Raw genomic sequence first — 27852 nt, forward strand, 5'->3', positions numbered from 1 at the left:
AGCTCTCTATCTCTCTCCCTTCCTCTCTGTGAAAAATCAATAAAATATATTTTAAAAATAAAAATAAAAATAAAAATAAAAATAAAAATAAAATAAATAAAAAAATAAAATCTCCAACCATCAATAATTGGGGCCTCAAGATAAAGAGTTCCCATAAGATCCCAATGCAGAGCATAAGGCTCACAGGGAGCATACTTTTGATATAATTAAGGAAAAGAGATGTTTTGAGTCTCTTGCTTAAGTCATCCAAGGCTGCCTTCACATACTTAGCTATGGTATATGTGCACACAGACACTCAAAAACACACACACTTTTAGCTACCGTAGCACATTTTTTATATCTATTGTATCATTGGACATAATATCACATAATTATTTTTTTAATATTTGTTTACCCCATCCCTGGGAGATCTGATGGGGCCTTAATCCACATTATTTTCCTTTACAGCTCCATCACATAGTACAGTAAATGTTCAGTGTTTGTTGAATGAGTAAGTGGATAAAAGAAGGCAGGAGTCTGTCAGGATAAACCAATTAAAGCCATACCTATTAATATAATAACTGAGATTGTTTAGCCAATATACTTTTTTATTTTTAATGTTTTCCTGTTTACAAGTAACCATTTTTAATTATGCAGTGTTAAATATACACAAAACTAAATAAAGACTGGCACAATAAACAGTAGGGTGCCTCCTTTTCTTTTTTAATGCAGCTGGGAAGTTCCTTGCACCCTCTTTCCTTAACCCCACCCTCTCCACCCACAGGTAAGACTATCAAAATCTGTAAAGGAATCATCTCAAGGGGAAAGTCAGGTGCTTTAAAATAAAAGCAAGCATGACCGTGTCATCTCTTTAACTGAGCATGAACAGAGATTTGCCTCACACAAAAATTGAAGATATGATTGCATTTATTATTTAAAATCGCATAAATAAAAACAGACAATAACGATTTGAAATAAAAACCAAGAGGAATATTTCTAGCCAGTCTCCATGCAATCCTCATCATAAGGGGAGAATTTTTTCTTTAATTATTTTTTTTTACTGTATCTCTATTTTAAAAATGGGCATTAGCTAAGCCTCCTGTGGTAATCATTTCACAATATATATATATAAGTCAAGCTGTCATGCTGTATGCCTTAAACTTATACAGTGGTGTATGGCAATTATTTCCCAATAAAAATGAAAAACATACTGTCAGTGTTCTCTGCTTGCCTTCAGAGGAGCCAATATTCTTAACCTCTCATCATTTGGCCCATGCCCAATATTTCTACCTTAATCACATTACTTTTCCACAAGTTCCCCAAGCTTTTACCAGACTACGTGCAGGCTCTTTAAGACATGCCAAACTGTTTCAAGCGTCTATGCCTTTCTGCTTTCTAATTCCACTTCCCTGGGGGGAAAGAAACAACATTTCCTTCAAAATTCTTCCCAAGTCTCCTCTATCCTTAAAGTTCCTAAAGCCCTCCTTACCCAAACAGGGGTTGGGGGTTGTGGGGAGAGAGAAAGTATTCAAGTTTTCAATACCCTGCGTCAAGCAAAACAGCACAGGCATGGGCTGCAGGAGAAAAGGCCACTCAGGGGGCTGGGTTTAGAGGAAATATTAATATGTCAATGAGACTTCACTCTCATGGAACTAGACAAAAAGGTAGAATTAGGTAAAACTCCACATGGAAGTGGGAGGAGCCAGCAGATAACAAATATCTGAAATGAAAATAGGAGCCAAGTCTGAATTAAGTAGATGAGGCAACCTGGGGGGTGACTTTTGAACTGATGTATTGCTATTTGCTTGTCTGAGGAAGAGACCACATCTTATTTATCTGTAACCTCTACTTCCCCCACGGGAGTGTCGGAGGAAAAGTAGGTGAAATTAACAGTCACAACTAGTATTTCTGAGATCTCGGGAAGATGGCGGCGTAGGTACATGCCTGTACTCGCCGCCTCCCACAACCACATCAAAATTACAACTAAAGGCAGTGTCCTCGGTGGTCTCGGATCTGTCTCTTGCTTCAACAGTGTTTGGACGGAACAGACCCAGGGACGCCTCTTCTTGCAGCCGCCGGCCACTCTCCTGCATCTTATCCAGTCATCACCTTCAGAGCCACCACCTGGACCAGCCAACACATGGTTTTTTTCTCTACCTTAACTCCTTATTGCTGAACAACCATGAGCTCCCAAATTTGTCAGAATTATTCCACCAAGTTACAGGCTGCGGTTAACCGCCTTGGCCAACCTGCATCTGCGGCTCCGACACCTACCTCTCTCCGGGCTTCTATTTCCACCGCGACAACGTGGCTCTCAGAGACCGCTACCTCCTCTGCAAGTTGGCAGAGAGGCTAAGGGCGCTGAGCGGCTCCTAAGCACTGAAGCCTCCCCAAGATGAGGGGGCAAAACTCAGGAGCCACGGAAGCCGCCACCAGGCCCTTGTGGAGCTGCAGGCCCTGAGTTCCACCCGCGCAGCCCCTCAGCTCTGTGACTTCCTGGAGAACCACTTCCTGGGTGAGGCGGTGAAACTCACCAAAAAGATGGGCGACCCCCTTACTAACATCCACAGGCTGCCGGCCCCAGGCTGGACCGGGCAGCATCTCTTCAAAAGGTTCACCCTCGCCAAAACCAGTTTGGCTCAGTGGATAGAACGTCCGCCTGTGGACTGAAGGGTCCCAAGTTCAATTCCGGTCAAGGGCATGTACCTGGTTGTGGGCACATTCCCAGTAAGGGGTGTTCAAGAGGCAGCTGATTGGTGACTCTCTCTCATCGATGTTTCTAACTCTCTATCCATCTCTCTTTCTCTCTGTAAAAAATCAATAAAATATATATTTTTTTAAAATTCACCCTCAAGCACAACGAGGAACCTTTGAGAGCCCCCTCTGCATTCCTCTGGTGTCTGGCTTTTACCTGAGCCTCTTCCTGAAACTCTAGTCATTCTTTTAACACATTAAGCGCCCAGCCTGTTTTGTCTTCTGGATGGAAAGTATAGCGTCAGACACCGGTGACTGACTGGGCACTTAACGTGTTAACCACCTTGAAGTCCTCTCCCATTCATTGGACCAAATGAAACAATAAAGCTTTTTGCAGGAAAAAAAAAAATGCAACCAAACTATAAAACAAACATCATCCAGAACCACTGGAAAGCTGGCTGGATGGAAGTCCTCCAGCCAGAAAAGTAAAGAAGAAAGCACACTGTGACCGGTAGAAGGTGCAAGGCACAGAACGTGTAGCTTTTTTAATCGGGAGGGAGATTGTATCTGCAGAGGCCACCCAGAAGAGCAAAAGGTCCCAGCCCCACACCAGACCCCCAGCCCAGGGTTCCAGAGCTGGAAAAGAAGTCTGTATGGACAATAAGAACTACAGGCTGTGAAAAACAGTGCAGATTGGGGATCAGTCACACAGAGGTCATTGGAGACCCAGCTGTTCCCCCTAAAAGGCCAACACTATAAACTGAACTTACAAGAGCCTGCTTCCTCTGACCTCCAGCATGAGAGCAAGGCTCTGGGGGACACAGACACATATAAAGAAACACTGGATTGTCTGGCATTGGGGCAGGAACACTGGGGTGGCTTTCTCCCAGATGGAAGTTCTCAGAGGAATCATTGTTCCTATGATGGGACCTTTCCAACCTGCCACAGGGCTAACTGGCAGCCGTTTCTGTTTGCTCCACCCTGGTGATTCCCTGAGACCCTGCCTCATCTCATTTAAACGCCCCCACTCCCCATCCCACCCCACCCCCTCACCTCCTCATCCCCCCACCCTACCCCTGCTGCTCAAACTGTGTGCAGTGGCTTTTGCATGTGAATTACCTGTCCTTATTCAGAGTAAAAATCTCTCAAAACAAGCTGCAGCTAAGTTAGGGAGTGCAAAGTCTATCAATACTAGTAAAAGGCCCAAGACCCAGCACCAGCATCAGCTGCCTTGCTTCATAGCTGAGCCTCTTCTGGGCACTTCTAAACCCAACAAAAAGAGGAGGAATCTGCAGATCTCTCTGTAGCTACTGTTGGGTAGCCCCAAGCAATGGCTGACTTTGCATCTCCCTGGAGACCCAAGAGCTAGTGTACCCAGTGGTCAGTGTGAGACCGTACCAGATTACAACTCTACACACCCACAAGCATCACACTCAAGGGACAGACTTAGTGAGCACCAAAGCCCCACTCAAACAAGTCCTGCTGCATAGGAATGTCTCCTGCACAGCAGCTCTCCTACTATAGTCGCAGCTGGTCCTCACAGCCAATTCCTCCTAGTGACACCAACAGCAATCAAGTCTCAACTACATCAAGATTGTGCACACAGTCCACAAAGGGGTGCACCCCAGCTCAGGCGACTGGGGATCCTGAGCCACTGAGCCTACAGAACACGCACTACACAAGACTACTCTACCAGTAGCATTACCTATGGACACAGACAACAGGGTGGTGAAGGCCTGGGGCAGGGCAATTATGGGATGGAGGAGGACAATTGGAGGGGGAGAGGGACATCTGCAATAATCTCAACAATAAAGATTAAAATAAAATTAAAAACTAGTAGTTCTTTAGCTCTTGTCCCTACATACTCTTTGGGGATCCTCCAATCCCTTTAAATTCCTTCTAACTCAGGAACCCCCTAGGGCACCCAGATAGCCCTGGCTGTCACCCTATATTTTCCATCATTTCCCCTCTCTTTTGAACCTGCCTAGATTAAGAAATGGTGCTTTCTGTGGCTGTTGCATCCCTTCCATGAAAGCTGTTGACAGCACCACAGTGTTCAGTGACACTATCACACAGATTATCTCTGGAAGCCACCCGAGAGGACAACACCAATGTTCTTGCCCAATGCTTCAATCCGGTTATAGCTTCCTGCTGGCCCAACCCTCTGCTCAAGCCTCAGCATTTGCTTTGGGCTTTATCCAGTCAGCTCCAAAAATGAAAAGACCTGAATTATTCATTGTCATTTGCTTTACAGAGGCAGTATTTCTGGTGTTCATCACTGAAATGTTGGTAAAAATTATTCTAAGTCTTATTTGTGACTCCCTGCCCTCTGTGTGAGAACTCAAACCTAGCAAGAGTTAGAGGCCAAATGAGTCTCAGACACCGCTTTTCCTCAGAATAGACTTTCTCACGTGAGGCTTCGTGGGCCTTGATAATGTGTCTTTAGGATAAATTCCTCAGGCAAACACTGCCTGAGTACCCCACTGTTCACTACGAAGTTTCTTCCATCTTCTTTGTGTCCCTATTATTTAGCACATGCTTAGTACATAAATGTGTGCTCAATAAATGTTTACTAAATGAATGAATAAGAATTTTTTTCAAAATGAAAAGATAGTTGCATTTGAGATTCTTCCAACTCTTACAAATTCCATAACAGCCGAGACTGGTTTGGCTCAATGGATAGAGCGTCGGCTTGGGGACTGAAAGGTCCTGAGTTCGATTCCGGTCAAGGGCATGTACCTTGGTTGTGGGCATATCCCCGGTAGGGGGTGTGCAAGAGGCGGCTGATCGATGACTCTCTCTCATCGATGTTTCTGGCTCTCTAGCTCTCTCCCTTCCTCTCTGTACAAAATCAATAAAATATATTTTTTTTAAAATTCCATAACAAGTGATGTACTCCCCAGTGCCTTATGCAAAGCAGGCACTCAATTATTAATTAATTAATTAATTAATTAATACAGCATTTATTAAGCATATCTTTGCACATGATGCTATGCTAATCCAGCAAATGCCAACATTGTCACTGAAAGCTTACTGTGGATAAAAGCCAACCTGTCCCTGATAGAGGAATGAACTTCACATATTCTATGTTGGATTTCATCAACTGTTAGAGAAGTTATTTAGAAAAATACCAATAATGGCTTATTGGGCAACCTGCTCATGCATCATGAATTACATCATCTCATGTGGTTGAATTATACCCTTCCAAAAAAGCTATGTTGGAATCTTAAGCCCAGTATGTCAGAATGTGACTTTATTTGGAGACAGATCTTTACAGAAGTAATCAAGTTAAAATGAGGACACAAAGGTGGGCTTCTAATACAATATTACTGGTATTTTTTTTAATATATTTTATTGATTAACCACATAGAGGAAGGAAGAGGGATAGACGATGAGAGAGAAACATCGACCAGCTGCCTCCTGCACACACCCCCACTGGGGATGTGCCCACAACCAATGTTCATGCCCTTGACCGGAATCGAACCTGGGATCCTTCAGTCCGCAGACTGACGCTCTATCCACTGAGCCAAACCAGTTTCATCATGACTGGTATCTTATAAAATTTGGAAATTTGTGCACAGACACATATATCCACATGGAGAATGCCATGTGGCTATGTTGGCAGAGTGATGCAGCAGAAGTCAACAAACACCAAAGATTGCTAACAAGCCACCAGAAGCCAGGAGAGAGGTATAAACAGATTCTCTACCACAGCCCTCAGAAGGAACCAACCATGATGATACCTTCATATCAGACTTCTGCTCTCCAGAACTGGGGGCAATCAATTTCTGTTGTCTAAGGCATCCAGTCAGCGGTAGCTGACCAATACACCCTGCCAGCCACCAGCAGTGGCAACAGTATGCTCCACCTTGTTACTCTTGTAATTTTCTGCTCCTGATTTCTTCTTACCAGAGGTTAAGTTTAAAGTCCACATTGAAAGTCCAGCTAATCAGTAGAGACTACACAAGCTCACAAGTGTCCAAGGCCATTTCTCCCTGTAAGTGGAGTCCATGTCCTCTAATCACCTGCAGCAAATGAAAGGGGCAAAAAAGTCACAATCTCTCCCACCCTAAGCTGTTCTATTTTCTTACATAATAGAGGCTCGATGCACGAATATTCAGGCAAGAATGGGCCTTCCTTCCCCTGGCTGCTGGCACCGCCTTCACTAGGACGGGAGCAGCCTTTTCGCTCTGGCCCAGAGCTGCCTTTCTGCCTTCCCATGCTGCCCAGAGGCCAAAGTGACTGGGGTGGTATGGAACACCTGCATCATCGCCATGGTGACAATGCAAGCATCCTGCCTTGCCCTCAGCCACTTGGCACCTGCATATGCAAATTAACCCACCATCTTTGTTGGGATAATTTGCATAATCACTCCTGATTGGCTGGTGGGTGTCACAAATGTAAGATCATTCATTTTTAGCAGTGGCAAAAAAAAAAAAATGTGTCCTTACAAATGGCAATTTCATGAAGTTAAGCATGGTTTTGGATGTGAGCCCCAAGGACTCTATAAACAAATATGAACAGCTGCTTCAAAGTGTGGAAGAAATGCAACAACAGAAGAAGAGGGAATAATATTGCCAGACTGACATTTCATACCTAAGGCCCTGACTGAGCTCCCAGTCAGCAGTACACCTGCTACAGGAACAGCATTTCGATATGATTCAATCTACTCAGTAATGAGTTCAAAAGTGCATCAAGCACATAACTTCATTCTAAGGCCTGTAAATTACAGTGATCTTCTAATGAGGGATAATAAGTCGCATTTCCCAGCCTGCACTTAGGAAGCCCAAGCGGAACAAACTCTGGCTCAGGGAAAGGGGCCTGTCCGTTCTCTCCTAGCATGCCAGAACCTCTGAGGAGGTCAGTTCTCCAGAGAATGGCACCCCTACCCGAGCTACAGCCAAGCTCCTGGTTTTCTGCAGAGCCAGGCATTGGTGGGTCTACAAAGCTGGGGTACTCCAGCCTGCACTGCCCTCCCTAAGCCTATAGTCAGCCTCATGGCTTGTTAAAAGCAGAGGCAGATGAAAAAGCTCAACAGAGAAAGCAGAACTACATGCTTTATGAAGACAAAAAAAAGTCTTGCATCCAAACACATAAAGGCTACTTCAGAGAAAACAGATTTAGTTCAATGGCAAGCTTACAGCTTCAGAACAGGATAGTTATTTTGTGTGCTTTAGCAGTGGTCAGTCATCCTTGAGAACTTACTACATGCCAACATTGTCCAAAGTGCTGGAGGAGACAGACACTGTTACTGCCTATGGAGATGTAATTGTGGGCAAGAAGGCAGGCATTGCAGTCCGCCCCAGCTAGATTCCTCAGTTGAGTTCATCATTTATTAGGTGGGTGTTCCTGGGTTGCTCATATGACCTCTCTGAGCCTCAGCTTCCTCATCTGTAAAACAGAGATAGTAATACTCCTATAGAATGTTTTGTAAAGTTTCTGGTACATAATAACCACTTGAAAATAAGAGCTATAATTGTTCTATGCTAAATTATAGATGCTATTGAACACCTTTTTTGTGGATTTGTCTTTAAATGCTCCTCATGGGCCGAAACCGGTTTGGCTCAGTGATAGAGCGTCTGTCTGCGGACTGAAGGGTCCCAGGTTCAATTCTGTTCAGGGGCATGTATGTTAGTTGCGGGCACATCCCCGGTGGGGGGTGTGCAAGAGGCAGCTGGTCGATGTTTCTCTCTCATTGATGTTTCTAGCTCTCTATCTCTCTCCCTTCCTCTCTGTAAAAAATCAATAAAATATATTTTTAAAATAAATAAAATAAATAAATGTTCCTCCTGGGCATATATTCTGCCTTCCCAGCTAAAGGTGAACATTCCAATGGACAGAAAGCATGTCTTCTTTTTCTTTTGTAGCCTACACTATTTGTAGGACATATAGGAACACTGAGTTCTCACACCAGTGACCTAGACCACCTATAAGGAAAATGCCAGAAAGCCCTGTAAGTGGAAGGGCTATTTACTCCCTTCATCAAAGAGACAGAGCCCACTGCTTTTAACATAGGTACATCTAACCTAAAATGGTTCAAGAATGTTTTTATTCATTGCTTGGATATTTCAAGAGATTATCAAAAGAATGCATTTTAAATATAATTAAATCATTGTATGAAATATGGTGTTCTATGTTTTATCCCCTCAAAAGTTACATTGATATCTTCTTAGGGAAGAATAAGAATAAATTGTTATAAAATTCAATAAATTCTTCCTCTTCTTAAAAATGAGGTGCCATAGTCCTCCTTTATTTGTGGGAATATGTTCTGAAACTCCCAAGTGGATGCCCTGAATCCAGGGATAGTATCAAGTGCTGTGTTTCTTAGCCATACTATGTTTTCTCATGTATATACATACATTCATAACTCTCCACTTAATGGAAACACCTATGGCTCCTCTTTGGTATATCTGCATTGCCAGCATCACTACTTTGCACTTTGGGGCCAGTCTTAAGTAAAATAAAGGTTACCTGACCACAACCACAGTTGATCTGATAACCAAGATGGCAGCTACTATGTGACTAACGGGCAAGGAGCATCTTCAGTGTGGAGACATGGGACAATGGGGTATCATGTCCAGGATAGGATGGCCCAGGAGTGGGGAGATTTTATCACACTACTCAGAATCCCACGCAATTTAAAACCTATGAATTTTTTTTTCTGGAATGTTCCGTGTGATATTTTCAGACCACCAATGACCAAAGGTAGAAAACTAAATCATAAAAGAGGATCACTGTATTTAATGATAAAGGGGAGTTATAATTGAAAAGGGAAACAAATGTCATTAAATGTTCCAAGAAAATCATTGAATATATAAGAGGCTGTCACATCCATATAGCCTTCTAAGGCGCTCACAGCTTCCCTAGACGCTGCTTAAAGAATTGAGGAGGTATAGACTGTGGCTTTATGGGTAGTAGATTCTCCATGCCTAACTCTTGCTTCATTCTGCAGCCTTTGCTGCTCTGCTCGCTCATCTTGGCTTGTACTCATAATGCTCTCAAAAGGCCAAGCTTCCCAGACTTCAGCCAGCTTGCCCCTCCCATGAACTGCTGCTAGTGGACCCCCACTGGCTTGTCCCAGCCTCCCCACACCTGAGCCTGCCTGTGGGGGCAGCCCTGACAAGGTTTGGCTGTGACCCAAAAGGGCTAATTCTGACAACCAACCGCTTGTTTTGAATAATTTAATCTGCTCGAGACTAGCAGCTGGAATGGAAGGTATCTTGAGACTTCCAGTTGCACTCTAACAATATGTGAATAAATCTTCCCAGTAGAGCTGGATAGAGAAATGTCCTAAACTTAAACACAAACAAAGAAAATATGACTGGTGGTAAAGTAATTTAAACCCAGTCCAGAATCATGAGCAGCAGCAGACCGATTTAGAGCTTTCCAAACTGCAGGCTTTGCTGTGTCACGGATGTGTGATAAATTAAGGGAGGGGGGGGACCTGCCGGGGGAGTGAGATGAGCATCTTTATTTTAGTGTAACTGAGAGCAGATTATCCCTCACCTCTGAGATTTAAATTTAAAAAAAAAAAAAAAAAAAAAAAAGCTGAGGAAAGCAATTAAAAAATTAAAACAGTTTAATAAGGGTTTGAGACGATTTTGCTGCAAGCAATAATACAGCTTGGCCAGGGGAAAGCAGGAAGAATGCTTCAATCCTATTTAGAACATCTGAAGCCAGAGCTGCATGCGGCCTGAATGAACGCTGGTCATTTGTATTTGGATAATTCACCGGTTGCCACCAAGAAATTACCCTAGGGGATGCTTTCTGGGAAGGATATGGGGGGAGGGGAGCAAAGGACAGGCTGTGTCCTTTCGCCTTATTGTTTGGAGCCTGGACTCATTTGCATAGCCCTTCGAGGATGAAGTCTCTTCTGCCATTTGGTAGATTGCCATCAAATTTCAAGTGACAAGATGCGAGGTAGATTTATGCACCGTGAAGCAGATACGGCGGGGGTTTGGTGTATTTGTGTTTCATTTCCAGTTAAACAATACACAGGGGGCTGTCACACTAACAAGGTTTATAATGATTGACTTGTTCAGCCCTATCGAGACCTTTACTTCGATAGAGCAGAAGCCTCAATAGACAGGAAATTTATATTTGAACAGATGTCTGTCTAGAAGGGTGGTACCATATTTTCTCCTGACTTGTTTCAGAGTGCAATTCCCCCACCCCCAACCCCCAAGCACACAGCACAGCTACATTATGGATCATTTGCAGGATTTCTGGATCACTAGCATCTTATTCTTAGGAAATAGGATCCCTAAAAATGTGTACTTAAGAACTCTGAAAGACTTAGCAGGCATAATTCAACATTTGGCTGTGCTCGTTTTTGTTTTTGTTTTTTAATAATTCGTGATTTTGAAAATGCAAGCACCATATGAGAACAAAAAGAAAGCCTTTTCATCTTTGTGATGTGCAACAGATTAATTCCCTGAGACTCGATTTTCTCACCTATGAAGTAGAAATAGCAAAATCCCCTTCAGAGATTGTTGTGAGAATTAAAGGAGAAAAAGTCTATGAAAGCCTAGCACAGATGATATAAGCAACCCTCCGCACACACCTGATCTCACCTTTGACAGATGAATCCAGATTGTCTGTGGCAGAATTAAGAAGAGTCATGGACAACGAGGGTTGGGGCGGGGGGAGGGGAGGGCTTATCTAGGGAGGGGTTTGGGATGGGAATGGGGGAATAAGGACAATTATGTGAGACCATAATCAATCAATCAATAAATAAATAAATAACAATGTAAAAAAAAGAATATAAATAAAATTGTATACCCAAAGAAAAAAAAGAAGAAGAAGAGTCAAGATATTTAGGAACAGGCATTTAAAAAATGCTCTCCCAGAACATGACATATCCAGTGAGATAGGTAGATATGGCAAATGTGACCACTGCCAGGGACTGGGTTCCTGAGTAGATACATGAAACTTATTAAAGAATACTGACATATGAAACAGTGAAGGGAAAGTTAAAGAGAGATTTCTTCCTTTGGATTTAAAAATACTAGGTACTTGTTGAATGAAAAAATAATGAATGAACAAACACATCCTGACATAATCTCCTTTAATTGATACAGGGTTTCTTATGAGTCATTTGTTGATTCAGGATATATTATTAGGCCCGTACCATGTGCCAGGTGCTGATGATTCTGGTGGGAAAAGAGAATAGTCTTTGCCTTCCTAGAATTCACGGGCCAGCAGGGAGACAGATAAATAATCACATAACTAAAGTGTGATAAGTGCTATGATGGAAAAGTACAAAATGTTATAAGAGAGTAGTTAAACCATAGGAACCTAATTTCTGAGACTGAGGTGTGTGACGGAATTCTCCAAAGCACAAAATAAACTGATGAACAAAATAGAGCAAGAGGCATGGAAACATGGGACAGACTAATAGCTATCAGAGGGTCACTTATATCAGGTTGGGGGGCACTGGATGAAAGAGAGTAAAAAGATTAGCCAAAAAACATGAATGCATAACCCAGAGACACAGACAACAGGAAGGTGATGGCCAGAGGGAAAGAGGAACGAGGCTTGGGTGGAGGTGGGCAAAGGGGGCGGAAATGGGGACATCTATAATAGAGTCAACAATAAAAATAAAGTTTTTTAAAAAATAGTAGGGGCCCTGGCTTGTTTAGCTCAGTGGATAGAGCATCAGCCTGCAAACAGAAGGGTCCCGGGTTCAATTCTGATCAGGAGACACATTCCTGGGTTGTGATCTCGATCCCCAGTGAGGGTATACAGGAGGCAGCCGATCAGTATTCTCTCTCATCATTGATGTTTCTGTCTCTCCCTCTTCCTTCCTCTCTGAAATCAATAAAAATACATTTTTTTAAAAAGAGTTCCAGGCATAGGAAACAGCATGTGGGAAGTATATGCGACAAGAGAGGGCTCGAGGCATTCTGAGAACCGGAAAAGACCTCAATAGCTGGAATGTCATAAGCAAATGGAAGAGTGGCAAACGTTGGCAGGAACCAAACTGGGCAGAATCTCACTGGCTGTGTTATTTACTTCATAGTTCATCCTAAATGCAATGGGAAACATTGACTTGATCAAATCTTTGCTTCTAAAAAATCATTTTAATGACTGTATATTAAATAAATCAGAAAAGTAAAAAAGGCTTGAGGATACTTTTAAAAAGCTATTGCAATAATCCTTACAAGAGATGATGCTCCTTACCCCAGGATGTGGGGATGGATTTGATATGTATTTTTAAAGTACAATTTACAAACTTTCAATCCAATTAGCTGTGGCCTGGACAATAGACTATATATTGGTACTATCCACTAAATGGAATATACCAGAAGAAGAGCAGATTGGGAGGAAAGAGCAGTGGGAAAAGATCAAGACTTTAATTTTGGTTGGTTCAAGTGGATGTGTATATAATACAGTTACATATAAATGCCTAGAGCTCAGGAGAAGTCAGAGATGAAGCTATAAATTGGGAAGTCATATGCATATACAAATGGTTATTAAGTCACAGGAGTGGTTGAGATTGCCCACAGAAAATGAGGAGAAGAGGATTCAGCATTTCAAGGTCAGTCAAGAGATTAGGAGGGATAAGCCATGAGGTGGGTGGAAACCAAGAGAGGCTGGGTGCCAGTGATGTCAAGAGAAGCAAGCATTTCAATAAAGGAATGTTGCATGTTGCTGTGAATAATGTAAAATGGGAACTAAACTGAGTCCCTTGGATTTAATGCAAGTAACATTAGGAAGTCCTAATACAGTGAAAATGTGAAGTCAGAAGCCAGGCTGCAGTGGGTTGAAAGACAGATTTGAGGAAATGCACAGGGCATGATTCTACAGGGCTTAAGGCTGCATAAGTACACTAATGCACGAGAGAGCAGGGTCAAAGGGTGGTAGTTATTGTTATTGCTCATCATCACCATATTTGTTGTTGTTGCTGTCATTCAGTTATTTCTGGTGGGAATACTACAGCATGTCTTAATGCTGAACAAATAGATTGAGATAGATGGAAAAGGCCGGAAGGAATGGGATTCAAACCACATATGGAGAAAATAGCCTTGGATAAGAGGAGGGACATGTCCTCCACCATAACTTGTGAGAAGAGAGTGCAGACATAGTCTGTGGTATGGATCATATGAGGCAAGGTCATCTTCTGAGACTGAGGGACAGTGTGGAGTTTTAAAGAGAATAGAAAAGGTATGAAATAGTCCTTGAAGAAAGTAGAAGTGATTTTACTAGACAAAGGAATAATAGATTTGGCATGCAGTGGGAAGAAACCAATTATGTTTGGTAATGGTGAATTCATAGTGTTTTCATCTACCAAGTTGTATGATATTTTCCAACAAAGCCAAGTCATTCAGGAGTGGGCCTAGAGAAGGATGATGGCTGTATTTATCCAGAGCTGGAGTGTTGTCAGGTGGGCAGGACAGAAAAAGAAAGAAACATGATGCTATTTGCAACAAGTGAATGGTGATAATGAAGACTAAGCTGGATAAAAGGAAAGTGAATACAAGAGGTATTGCTGGGGAGAGAGAAACAAAAAGGCCCACATTCAGGAGGAGCAGAAAGGACAGGAACTAGTTAGCAGAGAAGATATAAAAAGTGGTTCTCAGGGAGGGGTGGGGTGGGGTTTAGATTTTGTGCAGATGTGGAAGTCTTTGGTGACATCTTTCAGAATGTAGGAATGGGAGAGGACTGCTGAAAGTTTGAAAGTTTGGAATATTGGATTAATTTAACTGTAGATATTTAAGCTGTGTAGGATGAAGATGGAAGTTGAAATGGACAGAAAGATTGACAGACATGATTCTTCAGTAAAAAAGAGTAGTAAATACCAAAAGGATTTACTCAACAAAGAGTAAGTAAATGACAACAGAGATGAAGGGGAGAAACCATTTATATAGCTGAATGGTTTGAGCCTCAAAGAACCAGGAGTTTCTCTAAAAGGAGAAGGGAGGTATAGTCTAAAAGTGTCACTAGGGAGGAAGGAGACCATGTACCCCACTGCCCAACATAAGCATAAATCAAATATGAGAAAATGGCCTCTACTCAGGAGCATCTCATAGAATATGCAAAAATGGAAACTAAAAATGTTTTCAGTGCCAACCCTGTGCTAAGCATATTTTATACATTGCTTTACCAAAAGCATTCGGTATTATTATTCCCATTCTACAGATTAGGAAACTGAAGCTGAGAGAATTAAAGTAACTTGCATTAGTCATATATATGATAAATGGAAAAACTAAAGCCATAAACTGAAGGAAAAATTACAGTTACTGAAATGTTCTTGAGGTCTTGTTACACTGACAGAATGTAATGCTTCCACACGTGGTCAGCCACAGGAGTCTCCATTTCTCAGGAAGACGACTATGATTCCAATACTTACCTACTTCACTTATTCAATCAGCTATCATTTCATTCCTTTTCAACTAATAAATGCTAGAAACCACCAAGGTGTTCCATGATTGTGACTTCCGTCACAGTCTGCCAACATATCAAGGTCTCCTTGATTGATGCTAATCTTAGAATGGCAGAAGAGCCCGAAGCTTCTGCCTATGCATCAGAGGCAGTGAAATTAAGCTGATGAGTCCATGCATACTTAGAATTAGACCTGACGTTGGCCAGTGTGTGGACATAGGTAAGGCCAAACACCGCTCCAAATTAATCCACTATCATCCTGCAGTGTATATGCAAAGCATGACAACCACTCCATGGCAATTTGCGTCAGAAGTGAAAGGACTCTAGGGCCAATCTCCACCCTTCTAGAAGACTGCAGGCCACAGACTCAAAAATCCTTCTTTTCTCTTTATTTCAGGATTTCAAGAGGGAGGAAGGAGCTTCTTGTGGCAGTGTCCCAGAGTTTGTCAATCCTTCTCTGCATCTGACTGCTTCCCCTATTGTTCTGATGAGTTACAGGTGTGTTCTTTCCTAAAGGCTGCAGGCAGGGTGGTAGTCTGATGCTGGGCCAAAGAGAGAGGCTAAGAAAATTCCAAGGGAATGGCTGGAGCAAGAAGACCAAGTGGTGACTTTCCAGCAGCCACCACGTTGGTTCTTCTTACGTTGGTCTGTTCAGACCCTCCTAAGGGAGATAAATATAAGAACACTGTGATCTACTTTCTAACTTCTAATTAAATCTTCTGAGCTCAGTACTATCACCAGGTAATAATACTCAATGCTCACGACATGCCAGACACCATACTGAGTTCTTTAAATGCTTATCTGTACTATAGAATTCTTACTAAAGTTTTACCAGTAATTCTTACTAAAGTTTTACCATTTCACTACTATCCCCATTTTATACATAAGGAAACGGAGGCAGAGAGATACTGTTAATAAGTGGAAGTGGGATGCAAACCACACCTCTTGGGCTCCACAGCCCTACTGTTTGACTGTTCTGCAATGGTTCTTTCTAGAAGAAAAAAAAAAAACTGCACTGTTTAGATGCAATTTGGCAGTAGAAGTCCTGTTTTCCAAGGGTCAGAGTGATTCCTATTCCTTTCCATTCATATCTCTCATCTACAACTCAATCAACAGAGGAGACAGAAAGATAGCAAGTCTGCCAAGAACATTAACAGGAATGTCAGAAATTAGGTTGTACACTACACCAGAAACATGAGAGTTAATGCCCTTTGGGTGGCTTTCTTTCCAGAATATCCCACATGCTACTGCTCCAGCCTCTTTGTGAACCTGACCATGGAACATAGTGAGAGGCTGAAGTCCATGGTGCCGGCCCCCAAAGAGAAAGCGTTCCTCCTTTTCCCACTGTCTTCCCACCTAGTGTCAGGAGCGTGAAAAGGCGGTGAGTCTGTTTTCTGTCCGTAATCACGACTGCAGACTCCCTTGGGGGCTGTGAGAATCAGATCTCAGGCAGTAAAAGGAGGTGGGTGTCATCGCTTCAACAATGTGAGAGAAAGAAAAACATCTGCAAGAGCCTGGGGAGCAGACTGTAAGAGAACATGAAACGCTCTTGGCTCCAGTCGCATATACAAATTATGAACCAGTTGGGATTCGTGGGGAATTTTTTGTGGTCCAACTTTTCAGCGGAATGCTTTGCTCAGCCTGAGGAAGTGTGAAGAACTGGCAGCTGACTTACAATGGCTTGTTTTGAATGTGAGTCTGGGCTCATCCCAGTTTACATTTCCAGGGCCCTCTGACACCCAGCTAACTCAGCAACTGCCAACACAAGGCTCTCAGAAAGAAATCTGTCACCGGAGGCTTCACACTCAAATAAGCCATATTTTGGTTTCCAAATCAAAATCCTGAATAGTGTGCTCCTCTCTAAACACCTACAAAGCACTTCAAAAAACCACTGGAACCAGCTGCAGCTATCTTCCCTTCCTGGACTCCTAGAAGTACCCTGGACACTCAGTGAGGGCACCCAGTCCTGGGAGTCAGGAAATCTGTCACCAGCATTCCCAAGACCATCTCATTACCCTTCCTCAGTAACACAGCAAAGGTAGGAAGATGAGTAAACCGGGCACAGACTTCGTGGCAGACTTGTCCATATAGAAGATGCAAGTTAACAGAGCAAAGATCCAAGGCACTTCACAGAATAGACGTGGGCCTGTTCTGCACCAGGAGCTGTATTTCTCCAAGATGACTAAGATATTGGCTCATCCTCCAGAATTGACAGTCTACAGGGGATGTGCCTCATCTCATGCACTTCAAATCCAGACATTTGTCCACTTTTTTAAAAATAAATTTTATTGATTTTTTTTACAGAGGAAGGGAGAGGGACAGAGAGAAACATTGATGAGCGAGAAACATTGATCAGCTACCTCCTGCAGACCTCCTAATGGATGTGCCTGCAACCAAGGTACATGCCCTTAGCGGGAATCAAACCTTCAGTCCGTGGGCCGACGATCTATCCACTGAACCAAACCAGTTAGGGCTATTTGTCCACATTTTAAAAACGCTTTAACTACTCCAAAATATTTATTGTCTGTATTATTCATTTGGGACATAGCACAGACTATCTGGAATTATATTTATCTTCTATAGGTCATATTTCTTAACTGGAGTTTAAGCTACTTGAAGGCAAAGGCTATGTATCATGGACCCTTTTGTTTCCCTGTGTTGAGCACTCTATCCTGCAGTTAAATGTCTGGCTCAATAGACGTGTGGTGGTGGTGGTGGTGGTGACTGGTGGTGGTGGAAGTGAGAGTGAGAGTGATTGGTACTAAGTAAGGAAGCAAAAGGGTCAGAGATGATTTGTCCCCTCAATACCAACAAAAAGAAGTGTTTATAGAAACATATATGATTTAAACTCATTTAAGAAAAGTACTACAAATAGTAACCTATAATTCAGAGTCCAGGCCCTTGAGCCAGACTACCTACATTTAAAAACCATTCCAGGAGGGATCCAAGATGGCTGCACAGGTAAACACCTAACCTCAGCCACACACAACATTTCAATAAAATACAACTAAAATATAAAATGGACATTACCCAGAACTACAGGAAAGTCGACTGACTGGAAATTCTACAACGAGAAGCAAAGTGAAAACCAGAAGGAAGAGTGGAGGGGAGAGGACGGAGCCAGAGAGGAGGAGCGGCTGAGTGTCTGGCTGGCATTCCCTAGCGGGAAGGAGATAAAAGCTCCGGATTGTTCTGAACCCCAGACCTGACAGCGCTGAACCCCAGTTCTAGGCCAGACCCTGGGGACTCAAACTCAAACAGAGGGAGCCTGGGCTGTGAGGCGGAATCTGAGGAGAGCGGCAAAAGGCAGAGCCCCGGAGTCGTGCACATTGCGTGCAGAGGACGGACTGTTGACTCTGCTGCCAGATTGCCCTACCGGGAAGGAGATAAAAGCTCCAGACTGTGCTGAGCCCCAGTTCTGACTGCTCTAAACCCCAGTTCTAGGCCAGACCCCGGGGACCCAGGCTCATATAGAGGGAAACTGGGCTGTAAGGCAGAAACCCGGGGGAGCGGCGAAAGGCAGAGCCCCCGAAGGTATGCACATTGCCTGCAGAGAAGGGACGGTTGGCTGTGCCACGGGATTGCCCTGGCGGGAAGGAGACAAAAGCTCCAGACTGCTCTGAACCCCACTTCCAATCCCACTTCCAACTAAACTGAACCCCAGTTCCGGGCTCATTGCGGGAGAGACTAGAATGTTTGGTAGCAGGTGAAACTCGAGGGCACCTCACTCTAAGAGGTGCTTGCAGCGAGTACTGAAGGACCCTGAGGAACACTGAGACTCAGGAGCCGCATAGGGGGTGGCTGACGGAAGCCAAGGCTGTAGGATCCACCCTGAAACTCCGCCCCATCCAGGCAGAACACAGAGACTTTTAAGGCTATGCGAAAATGCTGAGACAAGGAAATAGATCACAAACAAAAGAAATGGAGGACAAAAAGTGACTGGATATAGAGTTCAAAACCACACTTATAAGGTTGTTCAAGAATCTCTTAGAAATAGCCAGTAAAATAAACGAGACCTATGAGGATATGAAAAGGGATCAACTAGAAATAATAAGGGATCAACAAGAAATAAAAAATACATTGTCTGAAATAAAAAATATACAGAGTCCTAAAAACAGAATGGAAGATCACAAGAATCAAGTCAAAGATTTGAAACATAAAGAGCCAGAAGACACTCCTCCACAGAAGCAAGAAGGCAAGAGAATCCAAAAAGTTGAAGATAATGTAAGAAAACTCTGGAACAACTTCAAGCAAACCAACATCAGAATTATGGGGGTCCCAGAAGATGACAGAAAGCAAGATATCGAAAACATACTGAAAGAAATAGTAACAGAAAACTTCCCCCACCTGGTGAAAGAATTAGACTTACAAGTCCAGGAAGTGCACAGAATTCCAAACAAAAGGAATCCAAAGAAGACCACAACAAGACAAATCATAATTAAAATTCCAAGAGCAAAAGACAAAGAGAGAATATTAAAAGCAGCAAGAGCAAAGCAGGTAGTTACCTATAAAGGAGCACCTATACGATTGTTAGCTGATTTCTCAACAGAAACCATTCAGGCCAGACGGGAATGGCAAGAAATATTCAAGGTGATGAATAGTAAGAACCTACAGCCAAAAATAATCTACCCAGCAAAGCTATCACTCAGAATTGAAGACCCGATAAAGAGCTTCACCAATAAAAAATTTAAAAAAAAGTTCATCACCACCAAACCAGAATTATATGAATTGCTGAAATATGAATTTTGGAAGAGAAAGTAAATAAAGATAAAAACTATGAACAACAAATATGTAACTATCAACAAGTGAATCTAAAAACCAAAAAAATTTTTTAAAAAATCTGATGAACAATATTAACTGTTGAATATAATAGAATCAGAGGTATGGAAGGGGAGTGAACTGACAATTCTCGGGGGGAAAAGGAATGGGGGTGTGGGAAGAGACTGAACATAAACTGTGCACCTATGGATGAGGACAATGATGGGTGGGGAAAGGGCAGAGGGTGGGGTTGGAATCTGGTGGAGGGGAGCAACAGAAGCGGGGGGAGAGGAACATCTGTAATAATATGAACAATGAAGATTTATAATAAATAAATAAATAAATAAATAAATAAATAAATAAAACCATTTCAAACATTTATTAGCTGTGTGACCTTAAGCACATTACTCAATCTCTCTGTGCCTCAGCATCCTTGTCTGTAAAATGGAAATAGCAATAGTGAAACCCATGTTTGTGAAGATTGTGCAAGTTAATACATATGAAGAACTTTAAAACCTTGATTGCTTTTTCCTTTGCACTCTTTCTAGGATATATGCTGCTTGGCTTTAATAGATATATATTATGTTTAGAGAAAACTGATTTAATACTTATCTCCCTTGGATAAAGAATCTAAATTATTTCCAAAAATAACATGACTCATTTTCACTAAGGTCTCTACATGAGATAAGTGGCAGTATTCTTATGCAAACCATGACTTACCTGATACATTGAAATAAAAAATAAAAAATAAAAAACAGGAGTAACACAACACTGACAGATAGAAAATGTCTCTCCAAAATAGGGACTGGGAGTGATATGTCTGAGTGTCTCCCACAATTTACATCATTGTGACTTCCTGGTGGATAAGTCAGAAAACTGCAGAGAAAAAATGTTTTCTTCCTAGGTCCTTCCCCAAGAGAGATTTTAAATGTTGATCACTTTCTCAATGGAGAAGCAGTGTTCATTCAGAAGGGAGAAAATTCTCATTCTCTTCAAAACAACCACCGCACAGCCCAGGAGAGCCAAGCAATGCCATCGTCAAATGGAACCATTTTGGTGGCATCCCTGGTGCCCTGACAAGACATAACACAAAGACAAAATGACAGGACCCCGAGCAGCAGCAGGTAACTGGGGCCTGTACCACAGAGCCTTGTCCCCGGTGCCTCTGGCAAAGAGACAGCCAAAGAGCACTTTCTTTCTTTAACTAAAAAGTCAAAACCATAACAAAGGTATAAGGTGACACTCCATACTCTAGCCTTGAGGGGTCACACTTAAGTATCATAGCTGTTTCTCTAACCAACAAGCCTCTTAGGACCCAAGCTAAAGAGAGCTGAGAATGAGTGAGTCCAAAGAAGTTTGTGTGCAGGCCCTTTAAGAGGAACGCCTGTGACTCCTGCAGCACTCCATCTCACTGGGCCACAGCCAGGAGTTAGAGGGACTCCCCTTTCCAGCACTGGAACCCTGGGCTGGGGAGTCTGGTGTGGTGATGGGAACCCTCCCTCCTCAGGGGGTACCTCTGCAGCCAAAATATCCATCTTGAGTTTTAAATGTCACACGTGGGTATGGGGCCAACCTATTCTGCCCTTCCTATCAGCCTTGATTTCTTGCTTTTGTTTGTTTGTTTGTTTGTTTGTGTTTATATCTTGGTTATGGGACTTCTGTTCAGCTCAACTTCAGGCTCTCAACAATGGTTGTTCTATAATTTAGTTATAATTTTGATGTGGTAATCGTAGGAGGCAAGTAAAGTGTTTACTTACTCCACCATCTTGACTGAAAGCCCTTAAGAATTTTTAAATGCTATATAGAAATATATCATTTTGGTCTTAATTTTGAAATTTCTTTTTGGGATACTATGAGAATCTATGTCAACATATATTATCATTTAAGTTTTTATATTTCATTTTTCATTTATCATGTTCTAGTGCCATAAAAATGTATACTCATATACTAAGTTTTATCATTTTCACACAAAAGTAATATTTTCTATTTCTAAAAAAAAAAAAGTTCAAAGTGTACTGCAAGCATTTTGTAATTCATTTTCATAACACTACTGTGACACAGGTGGAGATTAATTGTTCCAGAGAAAAGGCATTTCAGAGAGAGTGAATCACAAGCAAAGTTGGAAATAAAGCTCACTTATTGAGCTTTCAAAATATAATCTTTCATCCAGATAGCAATGTTCTTCTACAAATTAAAAGTATAATTCCCTCTCTGTGTGGCCATCTCCTTGGGGGGAGAGGGAGAGAATGAAATAAAAACAAGCAAAAAGTGCTATCGATAGAATCTTCTCCACAACAGAAGTGCTTGATCTAAGCTCTCTCCTGCAAGGATTCTGAATAACAAGCGAAGGGAGCAACCCCACCAGGAGGGAGGGGAAAGCACTTGGTGACATAATTCTAATGGTGAGCCAAAGAGCTTAGTAGCACTCATCCATTCGCAGTGATTTACTGTCTTTTCGAGAGCTACCACCAGGGCTCTCGCATAGTCATTTGCCCTAAGCCACATAATGAAATCCACAGCATCCAAATCAGTCGAAATAATTTTAAATCTCTTAAAATAACTGAATTTTCTGTATTCGTTGGATATGCTTTAAAAGATGATGATTATTAAATCAAAGTCATTGTTCTTTTTCTCACTTTCCAATGGCTTGGAGTCTATCGTTTAAGGAAAAGCTTCCTAGGAGCTTTCCCAGTTCCTTACATCCTCCTACACACACACTTAATTATCGCCAGGCCTCACCGGGGCATTGCTATTCCTTTCAAAAATAATAAAAACAAAGACTTTGGGGTTTTTCCTTTTGCAACATTTTCATTTTTAAGATTGAACTTCACCTCCTGGTGGATTTTGCCCAACAGAAATACTTATTTTGATAAGTCATTTTGTTCTCCATTTATAACATAATGACAACCTATCGATAGCAGCACACTACCCCTAGAGGTCTCATTTCCATAGCTAACCCCTTATGCTGATGCTTGGCCAATTCTTTTACTATTCAAAAGGAATTTTGAGATCTCTAGGCTGAAGTTTCAAGCTGGAATAATGCTCAATTACCTACTATTTGTGTTCCCCTGTCTTTTAAGGCTTCCTATAAACTAAGGTCTAGTCCCAGAATTGCAGGCTAAGGCTGGGCTTGGCTTTTGGCTACTCAACCCTCCCAGATGCCACCCACTGTTGTCATCATTTCAATGGATTTCCATCACCTGTCACCCACCACTTCTGCCCTGAACTCTGTCAGATCATCCAGACCATTTTCCATTTCCAGCCACCAGCATATTCCTCCAAGACCTGGCACCTTAAATGCCATGTCTGTTCTCCAATACCTTCCTTGGCTACCTAAACAGTCTGTCAATGTACTAAGCTGCAAGCACTTAAGTATAAACATCTAGAATGTTTGACTATTCTAAAGACAATGAGTGTCTGGAAGAACCAGAGCCTGAAAGTTTCAGTAGCCTAACAGTAGACACCCACAGTACCAAGTACAGAGATGATGCCCAGTACATCCATATTGAAAGAACAAGTGAGTGCCAGTCACTACACAGATACCTCCCACCCCAGTCTCTGTCCCCTCCCTGCAAAACTGACCACCAGTTAGCAATAAAGAAAAGCTGAATTATGAGCTTCTGTGATGGTTCATGGCAAACTTTGGATTCAGATTTCCTTGGTTCCATCCATGCCCATTACTTACTGGCCTTATAATATTTGGAAGGTTATGTGGCCTTCCTAATTTCAACGTTCACGTTAGTAAAATGGGAAGACAATCGCTTTCTTCACTAAGTTTCTGTATGGACTAGAGGAGATGATACACACAAGCCACTGAATAAGTACCTATGCTAAAACCAACACCAGATAAAGCCATTTCCCATCAGTCACACCCAAAAGGGGGAATAAGAAGTCAAATAAAACACCAAGTGGTGCCTGACAATGTCAAAGTAGACAGATTCTGCCTAGCTGTTATATTTTTCCCCTCACTTTTACTTTTACTCCTCACTGTCATCGTATTTGCTAGTGCCAGCCACCCATGGCACCAGGGCGACCAGCAAGCCAACACTGTAAGATTTCTGACACCAAGTGCACCCTGGCTGACTTCACAGGCCACTCAGTGTGCTCCCCAATGTCCGGTGGAATGGTGAAAGCTGTGTTTCTGTTTGAGGAATTATTAAAAATCCAAGATTACTCCCATCCTTGAATACTCTCGAAGAACCTTGGCCCCAAGCCAGTCAGGATTTTAAGTCTTTATTCGTTGACTGGCTGGAGTTCATGCTGTGCTGGGTATTATCCTGCTGGGACCCAGCTTCTAAGGTTGCTCCATTTTCAGCCAGAGCTTTCCAAACATTGGGTGTGGGTTTGGCATGTGGGCTTAATATCATATTTTGTTGTGTACTAATGGCCAGTGTGGGTTCAAAAATAAATATAAATACTATATCTATTGATAATTGGTCACCTATGAGGAAAAGTTTGCCTTTTAATCATTTTTTCATAGAATACCAAAAGGAGTTTCAAAGTGCTCTCAATTATTTCACATACTTAAAAGCATTCTCAAAGGTTGGCCTGAAGTTTTTTGTTTTGTTTTTTAAATAGAAAAAAAATGTGATTTCTCTTATCTGCTTTAGCATTTTCAGGACTTTTTCTGTGGCTCAGCAAGAACACACAGTGAAGGAGGGTGAGGAGCAGGGGTGGGTGTCTGGGCAGGTGGCAGAACTGGGATGCGAGATCCTAACTACACCTATACTTTGATAAGAATAGTGTTTTCCTGCTCTGATTTTCTTTGGTCTACTCCCACTCAACACTGTGTTCCACTTCATAGCAGCAAGGAAGATTAATGTCCCTTCAGGGTGGACTGAACATGGAAGTCTTTCTTAAAGAGGAGGTTTCTACAAGCCCCGGATTGCTTGAGCGGTCTATACATGAAATTAGGGTGACTTAGGTGTGGACATTTTTACAACCCCATCTTCCTGCTGGGCCATCTTCATTCTAGCATGCAAGGCCACTGGTCCCAGGTCCTCTCAGTGGCAGAGCCACAGAGAGCCAGCTAGTCACATTCTTCAAACTAACATTGAGCTGAAGGTTAGTTTAACCACGTGGAAAACAAATTTCTTAGAGCTGTGATCCTGTCTCCAATTAGAATGCCAGATTATAGAAATAAAGTGATGTGCAAAAGAAACTATGTGCTGAGCACTGACTGTGTAGGTGCTTATATACATTACCTCACCTAATCTCCAGCGTAGGAAGTATATATATTTATTCCCATTTTACAGATGATAAAACTGAGGATAAGAAAAGCTATGTAGCCGAAACTGGTTTGGCTCAGTGGATAGAGCATCGGCCTGCAGACTGAAAGGTCCCAGGTTCGATTCTGGTCAAGGGCATGTACCTTGGTTGCGGGCACATCCCCAGTAGGGGCTGTGCAAGAGGCAGCTGTGATCGATGTTTCTCTCTCATCAATGTTTCTAACTCTTTATCCCTCTCTCCTCCTCTCTGTAAAAAATCAATAAAAAAAATTTTTTTTTAAAAAAAAGCTATGTAATTTGTGATTTCCTAATTACCTCCCATACACAAACATACCCAAAGATCGGGGTCTATGGTGAAATCAGTAAGAGGTTGAATTCACATCTCAGCCTGGGAAAATGTGTCCAAGCGTAGTTTAGCACTAAGCAAAGTGAGGACAGCAGAGGGTAGAACAGACTCCTCTTGGGGGTTGTGTGACACAGGAGACAGCCTGGGCATTGTCAGCAGACAGGAAGCTTCACTAGATTTAAAAGAAATAACACTGCAAATGACAGCTCACATTTTTTTTTAATACTCTCAATTTGTCAGTGTCTCCATAAATAACACCTCTATTTGAAATAACAGGCTGAAGATACCATGATATCTAGTTAATTTTTCTAATGCCAGATATTAGTATTACTATGTTCTAGCCACGTTTGTGCTAGAAAACAATGCAATACATTTTTAATGGGGAAAAAATCCTTTAAAGCCGTATGAAACTTCCTCATTGAAAAATGAATCCACTATATTCCCTAAGAAAAATGCAGGATGCAGACCACAGTTATTGTTTTAAGATGAAGACAATCCATATGAATATATTGTCTCAAGAATTCTGTTTTCAGCCGAGACCGGTTTGGCTCAATGGATAGAGCATCGGCTTGGGGACTGAAGGGTCCCCGGTTCGATTCCGGTCGGGGCCATGTGCCTTGGTTGTGGGCATATCCCCAGTAGGGTAGGGGGTGTGCAAGAGGCAGCTGATCGATGACTCTCTCTCATCGATGTTTCTATCGATAACTCTCTATCTCTCTCCCTTCCTCTCTGTACAAAATCAATAAAATATATTTTTTTAAAAATATTCTGTTTTCAGTTAAGCACGTGCCATATTCAGGAAAAATATTTGCATAACAGCATCGTTCAAAACCCAAATGCATATATAACCCAATCAGAGATCATTTTCAAAGCCCTGCCCCTATCAAATGTTCAGACAGGTGAAGAAATTGCATAAAAAAGCCTCTATTCTTATTGATCAAAGATTTACCAGACCTTTAAACTCAGTTACACATACTGGCCATGGGACACTTTAAAATAATAATAACAAAATATGTAATGACATAGATCTTTTTTTTTAAAATGCTGTTTAGAACAAATGGGACTACATCAAAATAAAAAGAAATCATCAACAAAACAACAAGAAAGCCCACTGCATGGAAGAACATATTTGACAACAGTTATCTCTGATAAGGGTTTAATCTCCAAAATTTACAGGGAACTTATACAACTCAACAAAAGGAAGATAAACAACCCAATCAAAAAAATGGACAAAGAACCTAAATAGACACTTTTTGAAAGAGGACATACAGAAGGACAAGGGACATATGAAAACATGCTCAAAGTCACTAACCATCCAAGAGATGCAAATCAAAACAACAGTGAGGTACCATCTCACACCTGTCAGAATGGTTATCATCAACAAATCAACAAACAACAAGTGCTGGCGAGGATGCGGAGAAAAAGGAACTCTTGTGCACTGCTGGTGGGAATGCAGACTGGTGCAGCCACTATGGAAAACAGTATGGAGTTTCCTCAGAAAATTAAAAATGGAATTCCCATTTGATCCAGTGATCCCACTTCTAGGAATATACCCCAAGAAATCAGAAACACCAATCAGAAAGAATATATGCACCCCTACATTCATGGCAGCACAATTTACAATAGCTAAGATTTGGAAACAGCCTAAGTGCCCATCAGCAGATAGTCTATTAGAAAACTGTGGTACATCTACACAATGGAATACTACGCTTCGGTAATTCTTTTTTCTTTTCATATATATATATATATATATATATATATATATATATATATAAAATTAAAATTTTTTTTTACAGAGAGGAAGAGAGAGGTACAGAGAGTTAGAAACATTGATGAGAGAGAATCATCAATCAGCTGCCTCTTGCACACCCCTCACTGGGGATGAGCCCGCAACCAAGGTACATGCCCTTGACCGGAATCAAACCTGGGACCCTTCAGGCCGCAGGCCGACACTATCCACTGAGCTAAACTGGTTTCAGCAAAAGAAGGAATTCTTATCATTTGCATTATGCTAAGTAAAAAAAGCCAGTCAGAGAAAGATAAATATCACATTATCTCACGCATTTGTGGAATATAATGAATAACATAAACTGATGAACAAAAATAGAACCAGAGTCATAGAAGCATTGAAAACTGTCTAACCTATGAGGGAAGGCGGGTGGGGGGATGGGTTGGGAAGAGTGAGGGGGTAAAGATCAACCAACGGACTTGTATGCATGCATATGAGCATAGCCAATGAGTGGGGGATTGAAATGGTGGTGACAAAACATAGTAGGGGCTGTTATGTGTCCTCTCTTAGAAATTTATTTTTTTTACTATACTGGTTTATAAAACCCAAGTCTGGGAGACTCTGCTTTGTACAATAACCTCTTACACGAAATTAGCAGGTAAAGAGGTCTAAAAACATCACAAAAGCAATGGCAGGAAGCCCTCAACTGGGATGTCAGTCATGGTGGGTTGGGT

At 41.9% G+C, this 27852-nt stretch overlaps 1 long non-coding RNA gene across 1 annotated transcript; it reads left to right on the top strand.

Moving 5' to 3' along the window:
* The first annotated feature begins 2904 nt into the window (after nucleotides 1-2904).
* Nucleotides 2905-27796, top strand: LOC118707382. Its single transcript, XR_004984251.1, has 3 exons — nucleotides 2905-3007; nucleotides 14544-14550; nucleotides 27785-27796. It is a non-coding gene; the product is annotated as an uncharacterized LOC118707382 (long non-coding RNA).
* The last annotated feature ends 56 nt before the right edge of the window (nucleotides 27797-27852 follow it).

Source organism: Pipistrellus kuhlii, unplaced genomic scaffold (genome assembly GCF_014108245.1).
Source record: "Pipistrellus kuhlii isolate mPipKuh1 unplaced genomic scaffold, mPipKuh1.p scaffold_m20_p_6, whole genome shotgun sequence".
NCBI classification, from domain to species: domain Eukaryota; kingdom Metazoa; phylum Chordata; class Mammalia; order Chiroptera; family Vespertilionidae; genus Pipistrellus; species Pipistrellus kuhlii.